Genomic DNA, 15,117 nt, shown 5'->3' on the forward strand with positions numbered 1-15,117 from the left:
CAAACATAACTAATTTAATTTTTTAGCCATAACAAAAGTTTGGTGGCTGGTAGCTGTGTGTGTATGTGAGTAAGTGTGTGCACCCAGAGCTCTGGTCTGACTGTAAGGATGACATCAGCTGAAGCAGCATGCCAGCAGCCTCTCAGTCATCTCTTTCCTATTGCTTGCCAAGAGCTGATGATGCTTCCCAAAACATGTGGTAAGAGAAGCCTCATGCATGTTTACATTCAAGGCAGGATGAAGGCCTGGCCCTGACCAGACTGCCACAGTGCACTCCAGAGTCTGAGTCAAACCAATGCTGCTTTGACAGAGGCTGATTTCTGATGGCTCCTCAAGAGCTGGGCGAGCCTGTTTCCCACCGTGGTCCTCTGCTGTATCTGTTTATCTTCTACGACATTCCAATATGTGAGAAATCAAGTGTGGGACAAAAACAATCGTCCTGGGAATGACAGCAGTAAGGGCTCACGCTCGGAGCCAGCCTTGGCGAGTGGTTTCCAAAAGCTGGCACAAGCACAGAAGCTGTGTATAAACTCTGTGAAAAGCTTACCTGTGCGTGTCCCCTGCCTGTTTCCCAGCAAGTAAATCTCATGTAATGTAACCACCCTTGTTACTGTCCATGACGGAGATTAACGGGTAGGAGTTTACTTTGGTTTGTAGATGTAATACCGTACAGCTTCCAACTACTGAAGCAGGCTTCCCCTTGTGAGCTGAATAGCTCAATTCTGAAGGGGATGGAGATCCCTCTGCTGAGAAAAATGTGTGGTCTGGTGAGGACAGTGTCCCCTCTCACCATCTTGGGAAGTGACAGAAAGGGATTCATGGGTTGGCTTTAGTCTGTCCAGTTGGCACTTTAGATTTTATCATGACAGAAGTGTAGTTTAAAAAAAATTCAAATAGAACAGGGAGGGATATTGTGCCTTTTAATGATGTGTCATAAGCTGGGTGAATCAGTGGTACCTAAAGATGCACAGGAAGAGCTTGAACATCCTCATTTTAGGCAATACCTGTATTTTAGGGAAGTGACAATCCAGTCTAAAGGATGGATTTGAATACGTTGAATACGTTTTAAAAAAAACCTTTTCTTTGGAGAGAATGGAGTGGGTCTGTGTGTATGTCTAAACTGTGCATGTTCTTGTTAAAATAAAGGTGTAACTGATGACCAAAAGTGGCTGTCAAAATCAGTGCAGGTGGCCAGCTGAAGTAACCTGTAGGGATGGTTACTGGGCTAGGAGGGACTGGTTTTAGTGGCCTGGACATGCTCTGTGGCCTGACGAAGCAGGGGTCAGGCCTTGCTATCCAACTGTGACAGTCTTGGGCCCAGGCCAGCAGAAACTGCAGATCATGTCTCTGAAACAGCACTGGCAGCTGCTTCTCCAAGAGCTGATAGGGTTTGAAATGATGGCTGTGTTATAGGAAAGGTCAAACTGATTGATCTATCCCTTCCACCTCATTGTACATTATTTTGTTTGTTTTTATTGTCTTCCCTTTACTCAACAATGTGCTGTTTTGGTAAGTTGTTAGGTGCACCATATGGCAGCAGGGAGGCTGAGCCCTCAGATGAGTCCATCAGTTCTTGTTTTCCCATGTTTTGAGGTAGCAGATTCAGCTGGTGTTTGTTAGAGCCTCAAAATTGAGCTGTACTATTCTGCTGCTAGCCTAGGATCGTGCAGGAGGATTATACAACCTTAGCTTCTCTCCAAAATTGTTTTTGCTATGAGAATCTGCTTAATTTCTAAATGTAGCTAAAGAAAGGGAGGAATGGTACTTTCAAGGAATATTTACTTTCTTAATGGCTTTCAAAGGCTTCAGGGGAAAAGGTCCTCGTCAGCTTATAAGGTGTAGAAGAGTGGCCAACTGATAAGACCTCAGATTCTGATAAATTCTGGAAAATTGTAGAGGCCCTGTAATGCTTTTCCAGAGTTCAGCATGCTTGTCCAAAATCTCTGTAAGCCTTTCTCACCATAGTACAGCAAGTCTTAGGAAACTCATTGAGTCCATCACCTCCTACCTCTAATTTTGCAAAACTTCCCCAGGGGCTTCCTCCTTTTCCCCTCAGGCCTTGTGGTTTATAACTACAGGGGAAGAGCCATGCGAATTTGGTAATAGTAACTGTTCTGCATTCAGAGCTGTATGTAACGAAGAGCTGGGCACAATGACCTCTGCTGGGGTCTTTCTCTCTGTTGCAGCTAATGCATATGCAGCTGTTTTCCACTCAGTCACGTTATCTTCTGTAGAGGTCAAAGCCTCACTGCATTCTCTGGTTTTACTGCCCTTTAGTACCATTGAACTTTCCAGCTCGTGCTGTTTCCCAGAACGGACACTAACTCCAACCTATGGCTTCCCCCAATTCAGCATGGAAGATACCTGGCATGTACAAAGTCCATTTTCAATGAGGGTCCACCTGACTGCATTACTGGACTTGGTGGATGCTGTATTTCATGCTTAGTACTAAAAATTCATATGCCCCGTACACGGATTTTACTGATTATTGCATTTCTGACAGGAAACCAGAAGCTTTTCTTTGTCAGTATTTTTCTCTTGGCATCTCTGTATCCAATTGTGTAGATATCTACTTTCTCCCTTTGATTCCATTAGTCTCCATTGTTTTTGAATTAAATCCTCATTCTGTAGTTATATCTGTGCTTTATTCTTTTGGCTTTTGACATGTCTGTAAGGGTATCAAGCTCTGCTGGTAGAATAAAAAATGAATTTTAGTTCTAACACCCTGAAATCCATCCAAAGAGCCAAGTGAATAAAATGTGACTTGCTTATTCTTGTTTTTATTTCTTTAAATCTAGACCTCCTGGTGCCAAGAGAGTCCTTCTGAAAAGAGACAGTAAGATAGAAATAATTGTGTCCACATTTGTTTTTGCATTTTCTCGATATTTCCATCAACCTTGGAAAACTTCAGGCTGCAAAGCAACCTAATCAGCAGTAGGTTCAATTTTAAAATTATCTTCTATGTTGAAAGATAGAGGTATCATCCCTGGGAGACATCACTGATAAGCACTTGAATGTTGCAATTTGTAAAGAATATTTTAAAATGTCAAACACAGAATTCTTGCTTCACATTTGGTGATCACAAAATACTACAATACTTGTTTTTTTAATACAGTCCAGATGATAGAAATACCACTGGGAACCAGTAACATCACTCAAAATGGGTTGGCATGAAATGGTAGCAAATATGTCTGTGCTAATATTGGTTTCAAAAGTGATAGTAGCAGCAGGTATTTAACTGAATTAATTATAAACAATTACTTTTCAGTGTAGTTTCTTCTTGCTAACTATTCACTTGTCCAGGCTGGTTTCTTCAAGTGCATGTTTGTTAGCTTTTGAAGCAAACACCGCCAGCCTTTAGGCTGTTTTAGAGATATTTGCAGCTCAAAGCATTTGTTACATCATACATCTTACTCTGTACTTTCCTGGATGTCAAAAATTACAGAAATACTTCACAATTAAAATGGATCAGACAGCCGAAAAGCCAAAGGGAGGAAAAATTTTGTAGGCAAGGAACTGAGGATGAGAGATTAAGCAGCCTGCCAAAGTTTACAAAGGAAAATCTATGCTAGACTAGGAATTGGACCCAGACATCCTGAATGTCAGTCCAGCCGTAACCACAAGACTGTCCCTCTTCTGATTCACAAATACAATTACAAATTAACAAGCAGCTCTGAGTCCTTGCGATATATTAGTCATAAACAGTGGAGTAAAAGTATTGCATACTTCGTAAAAATGCAACAGTTTGGGTTTGCCTCGGTACTAGTCAGCCTTTTTTTAAACTAAAGGGTTATTGACTGAAATGTGAGCTGCAGTTACCAGATTTAGACTTTAGTTTTTTTGTCATTGTTGTGTGTCTGTAGCCAGGATACTTACTCAGGATACTTCTCTGTGACAGAGACTACACTGGTAAAAAGAGGACCTAGGGTTCACATTTTAGCTGTCCCAGCAAAGAATGATTGCTGTCACCTGAATAAGTACCTTTCCCTGCATAGGTATGGTTCATATATATCTGGGACATAGGCACAGGCCTTCAGAGTATTTTTACATGACAAGAAGTTATTTGAAGCTAATTGACTGCTTCAGGTTTTTTGTGGCAACATCTATATTGTGGCTGAATATGTCTGAAAATGTCTTTATAGCTTCTCAGAACCAAAGAGAAAATCCAGAAGGTGTCTCTAACCATCAAGGATGGTCTGAGCTTACTCTTAAAACCTCACTTAAGTGCAAGATTTTAAAACCCCTTGTTACTGTCTGGTGAGGTCCTCTCTGACCAAGGACTGATTAGAGAAGAGGCTGATCGTGCAGCTGATGCCAATATTAGTCCCAAAGAGCATCCATCTCAAACTCAAGTTTTATGTTCGTATGATCTGTGGCTGACTTAGAGTCAGAATAATAAATGGGAATCATGTTTCTCGGCATGAGGAAATCTTAACTATAATGCTGCTCACCATATTTTAGAGAAAAATAGCTGTCAGGCATGCAATGATCTAAGTCTGCTAGGAAATAACTCTATCTGTATAGTGAACTCTGGGAAATCCCCTTGTCAGATTCACTGACTGGTGACTGTAAAGAATCACAGAACAATAGATATTGTGATTGGAACAGCTGTAGAAGTCATCTACTCGACCCACAAAATTATTCACAGAAGTACTACTGCCAGCACATCATCTGGTCAGCCCTAACTCAGAATAACTGCATCCTGAAAACTGCCTAAATTGGATATCCTATGACCTCTGTGGCCTGTCTGTTCCAATGCCACACTACCTTTATAGGAATTTCTTTCTTAACATCCAGCTCCTATGGCTCCTGTGGCTCTGGTTCAATGTTGTACCATGAGATGCTGCTGAGGAAAATGTGGATCTGTTGTGCTTGTAATTACCCTTCAGGCAGTTGCAGGCTGTTTGATTAGCCTTCCTTTCACCTGCCTCAACATGCCTCAACACACCCTTGCCAATCATGTGCTCCAGGCCTCTGACACTTCTGGTCAGATAGGTAGACTTCTGCTGGACACTCCCCAGTTTCCTCCCATCCCTCTGCAGTGTTCAGGTTCCAGACTGGACAGTGTGTCCTGTGCAGCCTCATCAGTGTCAGGCACCAGGGAAAAGAACTTTCCTACATCTGCCAGACATGCTGCTCCTAATGTAGTGCAGGACACAGCTGCCTTGTGGAGTCAGTGCATGATCAGCTCATTCAGCCTGAAATTCACTGTCACCTCCTGACTTTCAGTATCTTAGCCAGTTCCCTCCCAGCATGTAGGGATGCAGGGAATCATTCCAGCTCAGGTGAAGAACTTTGCATTTCTCTCTGCTGAACATCATGAGGTTTCTATTGCTACAATCCTTATGTCTTTGAGGTGCCTCTTGGTTGACGATGTCATTTGTTGTGTCAGTTGTCATAATTTTGCATCTTTCAATGATATGATGAGGGTTCACATCTGTTATCCAGGTTGTTGTTGAAGTATATGGACCACAGGCTCAACCTCTTGTGCACACCATTTATTACTAGGTATAAGCAGATGCTAAGCCTTTGATCATCACTACCTTCTCAGTCTTGTGGTCCAGCTGACTTTAAACCCACCTAGAAGTCCTTTGTTCCAACCTTGGCACTGAAGAGCTGAGGAGGTAGCAGAGCTTTACCATTGCTAAGCATTGCTAAAGCAGCACTGTGGGTATTGTTTCCTAAATTCATTCAGAGAGCTTCTCCAAAAAGACTGTCTTTAACAATATGGGCTTGATAAAAGAAAGACTGTGTTCAAACAGGAATTAGGCATTTATGGAAGATAGTGTGGCTCTGTTAGGCTGGAAGTTTCAAAATTGTTGCTTTCCCATTCTTCCCATATTGCTTCTTTCCTTACCTACAAAAGTTGAAATTTAGATTGTGCAGTTTAAGGAGAAGGGATGAAGCCTAGTGATAGTGAAGCTGGCTGATACTGCCAGCTAATCTCTACAGACCAAACAGACTCCAGTGAGAAAAGATTACTTTCACCTCAAGTTGTCCAAACATGTTCTCAAACATCAAACTCGAAACATCTTCTTCTAGAAAAAATTACAGCAGACTTATTTCCCCAGCCCAATAGACTTAAAGAGTTTCAAAAGGTGAACAAATTAAATACATTAATTTTTAATTTTGTTTTGACTGCAAGTCCTTCTTCCTGGTGTGAAAAGATGGGGCTGAAAAACCCATTCACTCTCCAAATGTGTCTGGCTGGATTCGGATATTTCATATCCAGGCTCTCCGCCTGTAGTCCATATTTGTTAGCAGGAGGTTAATGGGGATTAAGACAATCTCACACATCCCGGTCAGAACTGTTATAAGGGGGCCTTTTATTAATTCAGTTGTTCCTTACCAGTCCTCTTTAGCATTCAATTCCTCCTTGGTTCCTGCTAGGTTAAGGGGAATTAACACATCCATATGGTTAGGAGAGAATGGATTCCTTCTTCTTCTGTAGACAGTAAGGAAAACTAGAGGAAGCATCAATTTGTAATATAAGATGACCAAAGAAATCCTTAGCAATTATTTCATCACAACTGTCTAATTATGAGGATACGGTTTCCTCTCTACACCTGAGGAACTGCAGGTCTGAGCTACATCCCAGATGAGTGTGGTACAATTTAACAGTGCCAGAATTAAGTCCTAATGGAGGAGTTCCTCCTGTTGCTAAGCTGGCTGGGTGACCTACTTGTACTGTCACTGGATACTGAGCACCCTTGTTTGAGCACAAAGTTGGTATTATTGTTGATGCTCAGACTTGCTAGATATTTCTCCCTGCCACCCATGATAGGATTTAATCTCAAGTAATCTGAGGTGGCACTGAAACATGATGCAAAACAACTTGGAAGGCTTTTCACTTCAGACAGGCTTATTCAGTTTGCCCTGCATGGCAGAGTTTATTGAATACCAAGCAAGTAACCTCTTCTCAGGGAAAAGACTCTCCCCACATATATGATGACTTGCTGCAGTGAAGGAAGCTGCCCTGACCTTGCTTTTGTTCCTCTCCAAAAGCCAATTCAAAGGCACAGAACCAAACCCCCAACAAAGAAGTGAAGGAGCTGGAGCCCAGAGGCAGTTTGCAGCTGTCTGATATCATCTCTCTCCACTAACATGAGCCTCCTCAGGGAGACAGGTCTGAAAACTGGGTTCCCACCACCCCCTTCACATGCCAGGGACTACCTCTGGCCTTGGGGATGAAGAGAGGGAAAATTCCCTTCAGCTCAGTCAGCTGCTGCAATGAGGTGACTTTGAGTCCTCCATCTTTGGGTTACTTATTTTCTTGGCATTTTAATGAAAGCTAGAGAGTGTGTTTTCCATTTGCTGCATTTCTGCCGGAGACTGTAATTGCTCTTTGAATCTTCAGGAGCAGGAAACCCATTAAGGGCCCAGGAGGACAGGGATTCAGTGCCAGCCAGCACATTCCTTAGCTCCTTTCATCCTGCAAGAGGAGAGTACTTCTGGCTTCTCAAGAAGGGATATTACTACATTTTGTTCAAATTTAAGGCTGATTTCATGAGTAATTTTACCACTCACCTTATAGTTACCATTATTCCTGCTATTTGCAGTATTCTCTTTATGGTTATTAACATGGAAATATCTACAGGGAGGTCATTACAGAAAACCCAAGTATCAAGCTTGCCTTTCAATATCTTGCAGACTGTAATGACAGATATAATAACAAGAAAATCTGAGCCGTGGGCATGGCACGTCAAACTGTGGAAAACTGTTGGTCACAGCTTTTAAAGAGCCTCTGGAAAGAAAATGAGAAAACTGCAATTGTATGGGAAATAAGAGCTGCCTGTTTCAGGTAGAAAAAGTATGAAAAATCTTTCATGCAGGATAATATGCCTTTAATGATGCAGTTGCCACCCAATAAGATTATTTTTTGAAGAAGTGACATGGCTCAGAATAAGTGGGATTGGCATGTTGCTAAATTATTTTAGTTGTGCATCCTCTCTGTGAACTGCTGATAATTTTCCAGAAGGCGGGAAGCGAGCTGCTGTCACTTTGCCTCAGTACAGTGTGCCCCACAGTGACTTTCTGCTGGATGAGACTGTCAGGGTAGCTAGTTTACTGTGTCTGAGTCTGTCCCATAGGCTCTGGAATAGGAGAGAAGGAAGCAGCACAGCACAAAGAGAAAAGGGTAAGCCTCAGAAGGAACTTCTAAGAAAATAATGGTAGATTGGGGTAGTACTGGGAACAGGAAGGCACAGATATTCTCAGCCTAAAAACTGAGAATCAGGAGCTTGGATCAGGTGCAATGAAAGAAACAAAAGATATTTTAAGGAAGACTCAGCTGAAGTTTGTTTGTTATGCTAGTGAACTTCACAACAGCTATTCCTGTGACAGGTCTTAGCCCTTCAGTAGTTGGCTCTGTGCCATTTCAGTAACACAGATTGTTGTGTTTAAACTGATAAAAACTGAAAGCTGATATAATGATCTGGGGGAATAATGGATAGTTCACAAGAGTATAAGTGAAGTGGCTCACACTGTTGTCCCATCCTTTGCTGAAATGGTAAAAGGAAAGGAAGCAGGAGACATGAGGATGTCCCATGTGTTATGAAGATGTCAGAAAGGCCTTGAGACTTCTCCAGCTGATGTCTGGGAGTGGGTCCCACTAGAGAGGAGCTAGACAGGCCATCCTAGTGATGGCAATATTTGCAGAGGAACTGCCACTTCTTCTCTGTATTTCTCCCAATGAGGGATCAAAAAAAGGATTTTGCTAGGCAGTGATGTGAAGCAAAGCCTGTCATGCATGCTCTGTGTGTCCAACAGAGACACTGACATATTTGCAGGAGTCCTGGGTTAGGAAGGAGTCTGTGCTGAACATCACATTATCCATCTTGCTTCCAAGAGAAAATAACACTTTGCACGTGGCAGCTTTTCCGCAAGGAACCAAAAGGTAGTTCAGCTCTGCAGTTTACAGCAACAACCAGGTTCTGAGAGTAGGGAAACTTTGCTGGTAATCCCTCCAAACTCCTTTATCTCCAAACAATCTAGTTTAAAGGGAAAGCATTGGTTCTGGTCCTCAGCATTGTCCAGACACACATCTCCTCCCTTACTCATTCTTTTTATGCTTCAGGTTACTTTAAGTGAGGACATATAGAATCATGGAATTGGTTTAGGTGGGAGAAGACCTCTAAGATCAAGTCCAGACATTAACCTAACACTGCCAAGTCCATCACTAAACCACGTCCCTAAGAACAACATCTACATGTGCTGCATACTTCCTACAAAATGCCTACATAAAAAATTTGTAATGGTTGTGGAGTCAAGTGCTCAGAAACCTAGGAAATCCAGGATGAAAGTTACCTGGGCAATATTTGAGCATCACCTGCTAGCTACCTATGGCTGTGAAAGTCTCACAAGGGCTCTCTGCAGTACTCCTGCCTCATGCATCGTGGGACATAGATGGCAGTGGTCAGCAGAGAAAAGAGACTGCAGAAGGAGAAAGAATCATCATGGGACTGAAGGGATGGACTGCTGCCCTGCAGAGCTGGCCAGTGCTCCTGTCATCCAGTGCAATGCTGGGCAAGTTAGCCAGATTCCCCATGGGTGATTGTGACAAGGCTGTTCATTGCTTTCTGCATGGCTGACATAGCCTCCAGTCCCAGACTGTGCTCTGAGGCCAAGAGGGGTTATTTTTATTATGAATTGATTCCCTGGTCCTATTTGCAGAACAGGCTCCCAACTGAAAGTGTGTGTGTTGTGAGATTCACTGTAGGGCCAGCGTGGGAAGGGAAGGGCTCTGCTGACCAGGGTGGAAGTTATTGAAGTTGGCATTGCAGACAGAGCCCTTGAATGGTTGAGCCAAAGCTGACTTGCAAAAGGGAATGAACACTTGCAAATGCACCTGGACTTTGTGCTTTGAATATAAAGTGCTGCAGCATGGCAGAAACTGAAAATCCAAGTCTTTGTCATTCCGTATCAAGTACACAAATCTTCTGACTTTGCGTTTTCAGCAGGCAGCCTCATTTACAAAATACATAATATTTATTATCCTGCTGCGAAAACAAATTTGTTGTTCAGATGTTTCTGAAACAGTTAGATATGATATCTTGCTGAATGCCATGAACTCAAAAGGGGTTTCAGTCATTCTGCTCTCAGAACTTTGTTTAAACCCTATGAACTAATCTAAGCTCATCCACTGAGCAGGACAAAGCTAAGTCTGAAATGTTTATTTTTTTAATTGCAGAAATCCTGTGACAGAAATGAACTACATTGCATGGCTCAGAGAATGGAAATTAAAACTTCAGTGTCAGCCCTTGTATGGACACTTCCCATGGTCAATTCCTGGCTTTGCAACTACAATAGTATTTGAATGTACTTTTTGTACTCAGACAATACAGTCATTTTCACCTGCAGATGACCAGTCCCTGCTGACCTGAAACCTTCTCAACTGAAAATGTTTTGTTTTAACTAATAGTCAGCTACAAGCTCAATTAAGCCAGAGTGAATCTTGTATGTAGACAGCTTTTCTTGGAATAAGTGGTTTATTTGATTTGGCTTCCTTTGCTTTTTTTTTTTGTATAGGAAAAGTTATGAAACATATGAACATCTCTCATCATCTTTATAATCTACAAACCCTTCTGGATGGGCTTACCAGCACATCTCTGGAGAGACAGCAGGTATGTGTGGGAGCTGGAGTACGTCTGAGATGGTGGCTGATGACCTGTTGTCAGATTTTTTTCAGGAGCAAAGTTCAGCAATCCTTCTGATGTGGCAGCCTTTTAGTACAGGAAATTTTAACAAAATTTTTGATTGGAAAATAAAAAAGAATGTAAGAAAAAAAGTATTTTAAAACATTTTTGTTTTCTCTGCCCTCTCTTAGCTTTCTGCTCCTTGTTTACAACTTGGAAGCAAAGGAGCCAGATTCTTTCACCCTGTGAAAGGTTTAAAACAGGTTAAAGCACCAGCTTAGGATTTTTCTTAAGTAATAACCAACAAGCAAAGCTAAATCCTTTTGCAAAATAACAAATTTAATCGGACAGGCAGCTTTGCACCAGCTTCCGCCAATCTGCTGCCCAGTGCAGAGGCACAAGAAGCAAGGGGGCCACAGCTGCTCTCCAGGGAGACTGGCAGGGCTCCAGCACCAGCCTGCCCAGCAGATAAAGGTTCCAGCCTGTTGGGAACACGCAGCAAAGTGTGTGACTGTCCCTCTGGTACTCAGCATTGGGAAACTATTAGAGGAATGCGTACTTCAACAAGCCTCTACACACATGCCTCTGTTTCTTCCCTTGAGATAAGATTTCGTGTTATGAATTCTCAGGGCTTCCCCTGTTTTTCTGGGCAGAGGAATCCTGGCTTAACCCAGCAAATGGTGAAAGGGGCCCATAACACGGGACAGAGGCAGGCCTTGTCACCTGAGACACCTGGCAATACATTAGGAAAGAGTTTTATAAAGCAGGGAGCTATCTCTCTTGGCACAGCTGTTGCTGCAGAAAGCAGGCAGTAGCTCCTGCAGCCCCATCCATGTGCAGCTCAGGTGAGCTGAGCTGGGCTCTAACAGTGCTGTGGGCTGCTCAGACCCAGTGCAGGCTCCAGCCCTGCGAGGTTCCTGGCATGGGGATGTTTGCTAACAGCCTCTGAACTCCACAGCCCTGCTTATCAGCACACACTCCAGGCAGGTTACTGCGAGTTCGAGCTTGCCTGCGTGACCCAGGGACTGGCCTCTGATTACAATGTCACTGTATGCTCAGCTCTACATCCCCTCCTGCACTGGCTCCTGTGACAGACCACTTAATACACACAGCACATTTCTGAAAGGAGGAAACAATTCCCCACTCCACTCAGAGGCTAATGGAGAAAAGTCTTGTTCAAATACAAGTGCATGAAATGCTTCAAAGTAATTTCCTTGAAAATGGCTGGGAGTAATTTCCTTCTTTGCCTCAGAACTTTTTCTTACCCTTTATTTATTTATAAAAATACTTGCAACAATGGCTAATTGTCAGAAAAATGTAAGCTAGTTTTTAGCAGGATTCTTGTCTGCCCATTTCTACATTCCAAACTTCTGTCTTTTTAGCTGAGGTCTTGACTAAATTATATAGCTCAATGCTGAGCTAGGTACTACCTTCCCAGAATGAGCCTGCTGGGACTGACAAGCATTCTTGTTAAAAGCCTGAAATAAAAGAATCTGTTCCAAATGACTTACTCTTGGCTCTGGCAACTATTTGTGTGTATATATGCCCCAAGTTACGTTAACGTGGAAGTAACAGATCACAGAGAGCTTGTAGTGTTGTATATGATACTTACACTTAAAGCCTTTGGCCATGACATCACTGCCCTTGTTCTGGGCTCCAGTGATGGTGTAGCCAAAAAAAGCTCAACTGAGAACACAACTCATTGTTCCTCTCAGCTGCTAAGGCCGTATTGACTTTGTGAGTCACGCTCAGCATGCAGAGGTGACACATTCCCCCATTAGTGTTACTAATTCCCTGGTTTGAGAAGGGAATAGTGTCTGCTCTAAGAAAACAGGGAAGGGGTGGAGAAGCATTGGGACTCACAAACTCTCCAGCATGGCTTAGCCTTTGTGAATTCATTTGTCTGCGGCACAGGTAGAACATTAGGATCTTAAATTATTACAAACAGAGGATTGTCCTGAGGCTTATATAAGACAATTACTATTTTTTGGTGAATCTTAATGAGGGGCTCAGGCTGACTGCAAGACACAAGGAACTAACTTAGACCCTGCGCTTTCCTTTCTGTTTTGTTGGCTGTCCAGCAAGGAGGTGCAGAGAGATGGAGATCTATAGGGACAGAATTGTTCCACTGGCCTCAGTTGGAGAGAAAAGAGCTGAAAAAGCCTAGAGGTGGGCCTAATACTGATCAACATATGCTAGCACATATGGGAGGACTTGTGCAAGAAAACAACAACATCATCATCATAAAAATGAGGATAATGAGGATGACGAAGTGTGAAAAGCTGGGACTAGCTGTGCCATAATAGATGACCACCCTTAGCTTCACGTAATGGTTTGCAGTCTTGGCTGACAAAAATACAGCAAACTAGAGGACAGGAAAGTCTGTTGACAAAGTTGTCTTTGAGCAACAAAAAGCCAGAACCCAGTGAGGATCAGGAGTGCTTAACAGGAGCTGCAGGTGGTGGGAGATGTTTAGCTGGAGCCACTTAAGAGGAACTGCTAAAGGAATTAGAATAGCTGCAAGAAGCAGCGAGCAGAGAGGGACTGGTCAGGGGTTCCTGCCCTATCTCAGCTCCAGCTTGAGGAAGCCTTTGCTACCCAGCAGGTGTGTGGCAGTGTCCCTGAACTGTCAGCTGTGAGTGGAGTGTATCCAGACCAGGGGAGCAATGGTCTGCTCTAGCAGCTGTGTCAGGCAGCAGTGAAAAAGGGCCTTGGCAAGTATCATTTTGGGAGCTGGTGGATGCCTGTTATTTTGTTTATGTTCCTTTGTCCTTTTCTTCCTTATTTCCAAAACAGTGCTGTTCTGCTAAGCCATTTATGATTTGTGAGCAAGGAAGTAGAACTCTCAGAACACTCAATTAATTATTCTCAGGTTGAAAGTTGGAACACAAAATTCTATTTATTAATAAAACTGAACTGCCCTTGCTGTTATCAGTCAGACTGGCAGGAGGGGTACATTTATACTGTTATTTTTACACCATTTCCAAGCAAAGCCTGAATTCCTGACTACATCTCAGACGTGCTCACCATGTGTGGTTGCAGTACACAAAGGTTTGTAGAAACTGGATATAAAATAACTAATATAAGTGGTAGCACAGGTCTAAACCCAACGGCTTGAACTTCTAAGGTCAAACATGCCCAGGCAAAATCCTGGGTAAATGCCCAGCAAGTGAAGCACATGCCAGCACTGATGCACTGCACTGCAGTTCCCTGTGCTAGCCAGAGGAATGAGGTAGGTGTGCCCCCACACTGCCATGTCTCTCTAGGACACTGCCAAGGTATTCCAAGTTTCACCTAGGAGAGGAAATAAGTGGCTTTGGTTATGTCCCCACTGCAAATGGGGCCAGAGGTATGCTCTGATGATGCCACAGGCATTGCATAGAGACTTTGGGAAGGCTTTTTACAGCTGGCCCACAGCCATCTGTGAAATAGCTTCTGTTCTCATGGCCATTCTGGTGACTGTGCTTTCAGAGCAGTATGACAGTATTTGTTACATTTGAAGCCCTTGGAGTCCAAGACTTGGTTTTTACTCCTGTGTTGCTCAGAACAGCCTGGCATGTTGTCTAACATACCAGACTGCTCTCAAGACTGAGACTGTTTCAGCAGCAGTCAGGACTGGCAGAAACCAATTGAATCAGGCAGAGAGAATGCAACAGACTGGCCTGAGGCTGTTCATACAGCCCTGAAGGAGTCAGCTGCAGAGAAAGGATTATTTGGGGAGATACAACCAGATCTTGTGGTACTTGCACAGTTGCACAGAGTGAGAAGAGGCTGTGAGCAGTCCCCTTGCAGGTAACTCTGTGATCACAAGGACACCTTTGTCTGCTCTGCCATCACCCCCTGGTACTTGTACATAGACCCCGGTGCCATCTGCCCCCCATGAAAGCTGACCCCCATGTGCTGCTTTTTTCACAGGGACTTGATATATTCCTGTGTTTCTCTCCATCCTTGCTGGGGGAAAGTGTTCTCTAAGGTCTGGCCCAAACAACTTTTACCATTTATGAGCCCGTTCACCTTGACGCTCTTCTTGGATCTCCTTAAATGAGATTATGAGTTACTTAACATATTTTTTTTTCTAAATTCACTCTTCAGAATGATGTACTCTGCTCATTTGCCACAAAGGGGAAGGCTTCATGCATAAAATGCTGCAGAGAGCCTTTGCCCCCACCCAAAGCCTTGTTTTTCAGAGTGACGCACACCCTACTCTGCTATTACTTAATAAGAAATGAAGTCACTGCTTTCCTCTCCTTCAAAACTGCTCCACCCTCAGTCAGGAGGTCTGCTTCTCCACCCTTTGGCAAAACAGCTGTTTGGGGGTGGAGGTGAGTTAGGGGTGGTGTTGACCAGCCTCTCATCTGGGGAGGAAAAAAACAACCAGCCCAGTCCTGTCAAGGGGCTGCTCCAGAGCTGGGAACAGGCCTGACAGCCTTCCCTGCTTCTGTGTTTGTGTGTATTTCATGTGAGCACAAGCTGAGATCATTCA

At 43.3% G+C, this 15,117-nt stretch overlaps 1 protein-coding gene and 1 long non-coding RNA gene across 4 annotated transcripts in view; one reads left to right on the forward strand and one right to left on the reverse strand.

The window, feature by feature from the left end:
* The window catches only part of LOC147653519 (uncharacterized), a 65,960-nt gene extending 55,174 nt beyond the window's left edge, over window positions 1–10,786 (forward strand). The window contains exon 4 of the long non-coding RNA XR_015286364.1: window positions 10,528–10,786. This is a non-coding gene — a long non-coding RNA (uncharacterized LOC147653519). The remainder of the gene's footprint in view (window positions 1–10,527) is intronic.
* Window positions 1–15,117, reverse strand: part of SYN3 (synapsin III) — a 187,534-nt gene that overhangs the window by 60,876 nt on the left and 111,541 nt on the right. The gene's annotated exons all lie outside the window — the stretch shown is intronic.

The sequence above is a fragment of the Cyanistes caeruleus genome, chromosome 4 (assembly GCF_971803275.1).
Source record: "Cyanistes caeruleus chromosome 4, bCyaCae1.hap1.1, whole genome shotgun sequence".
NCBI lineage: Eukaryota > Metazoa > Chordata > Aves > Passeriformes > Paridae > Cyanistes > Cyanistes caeruleus.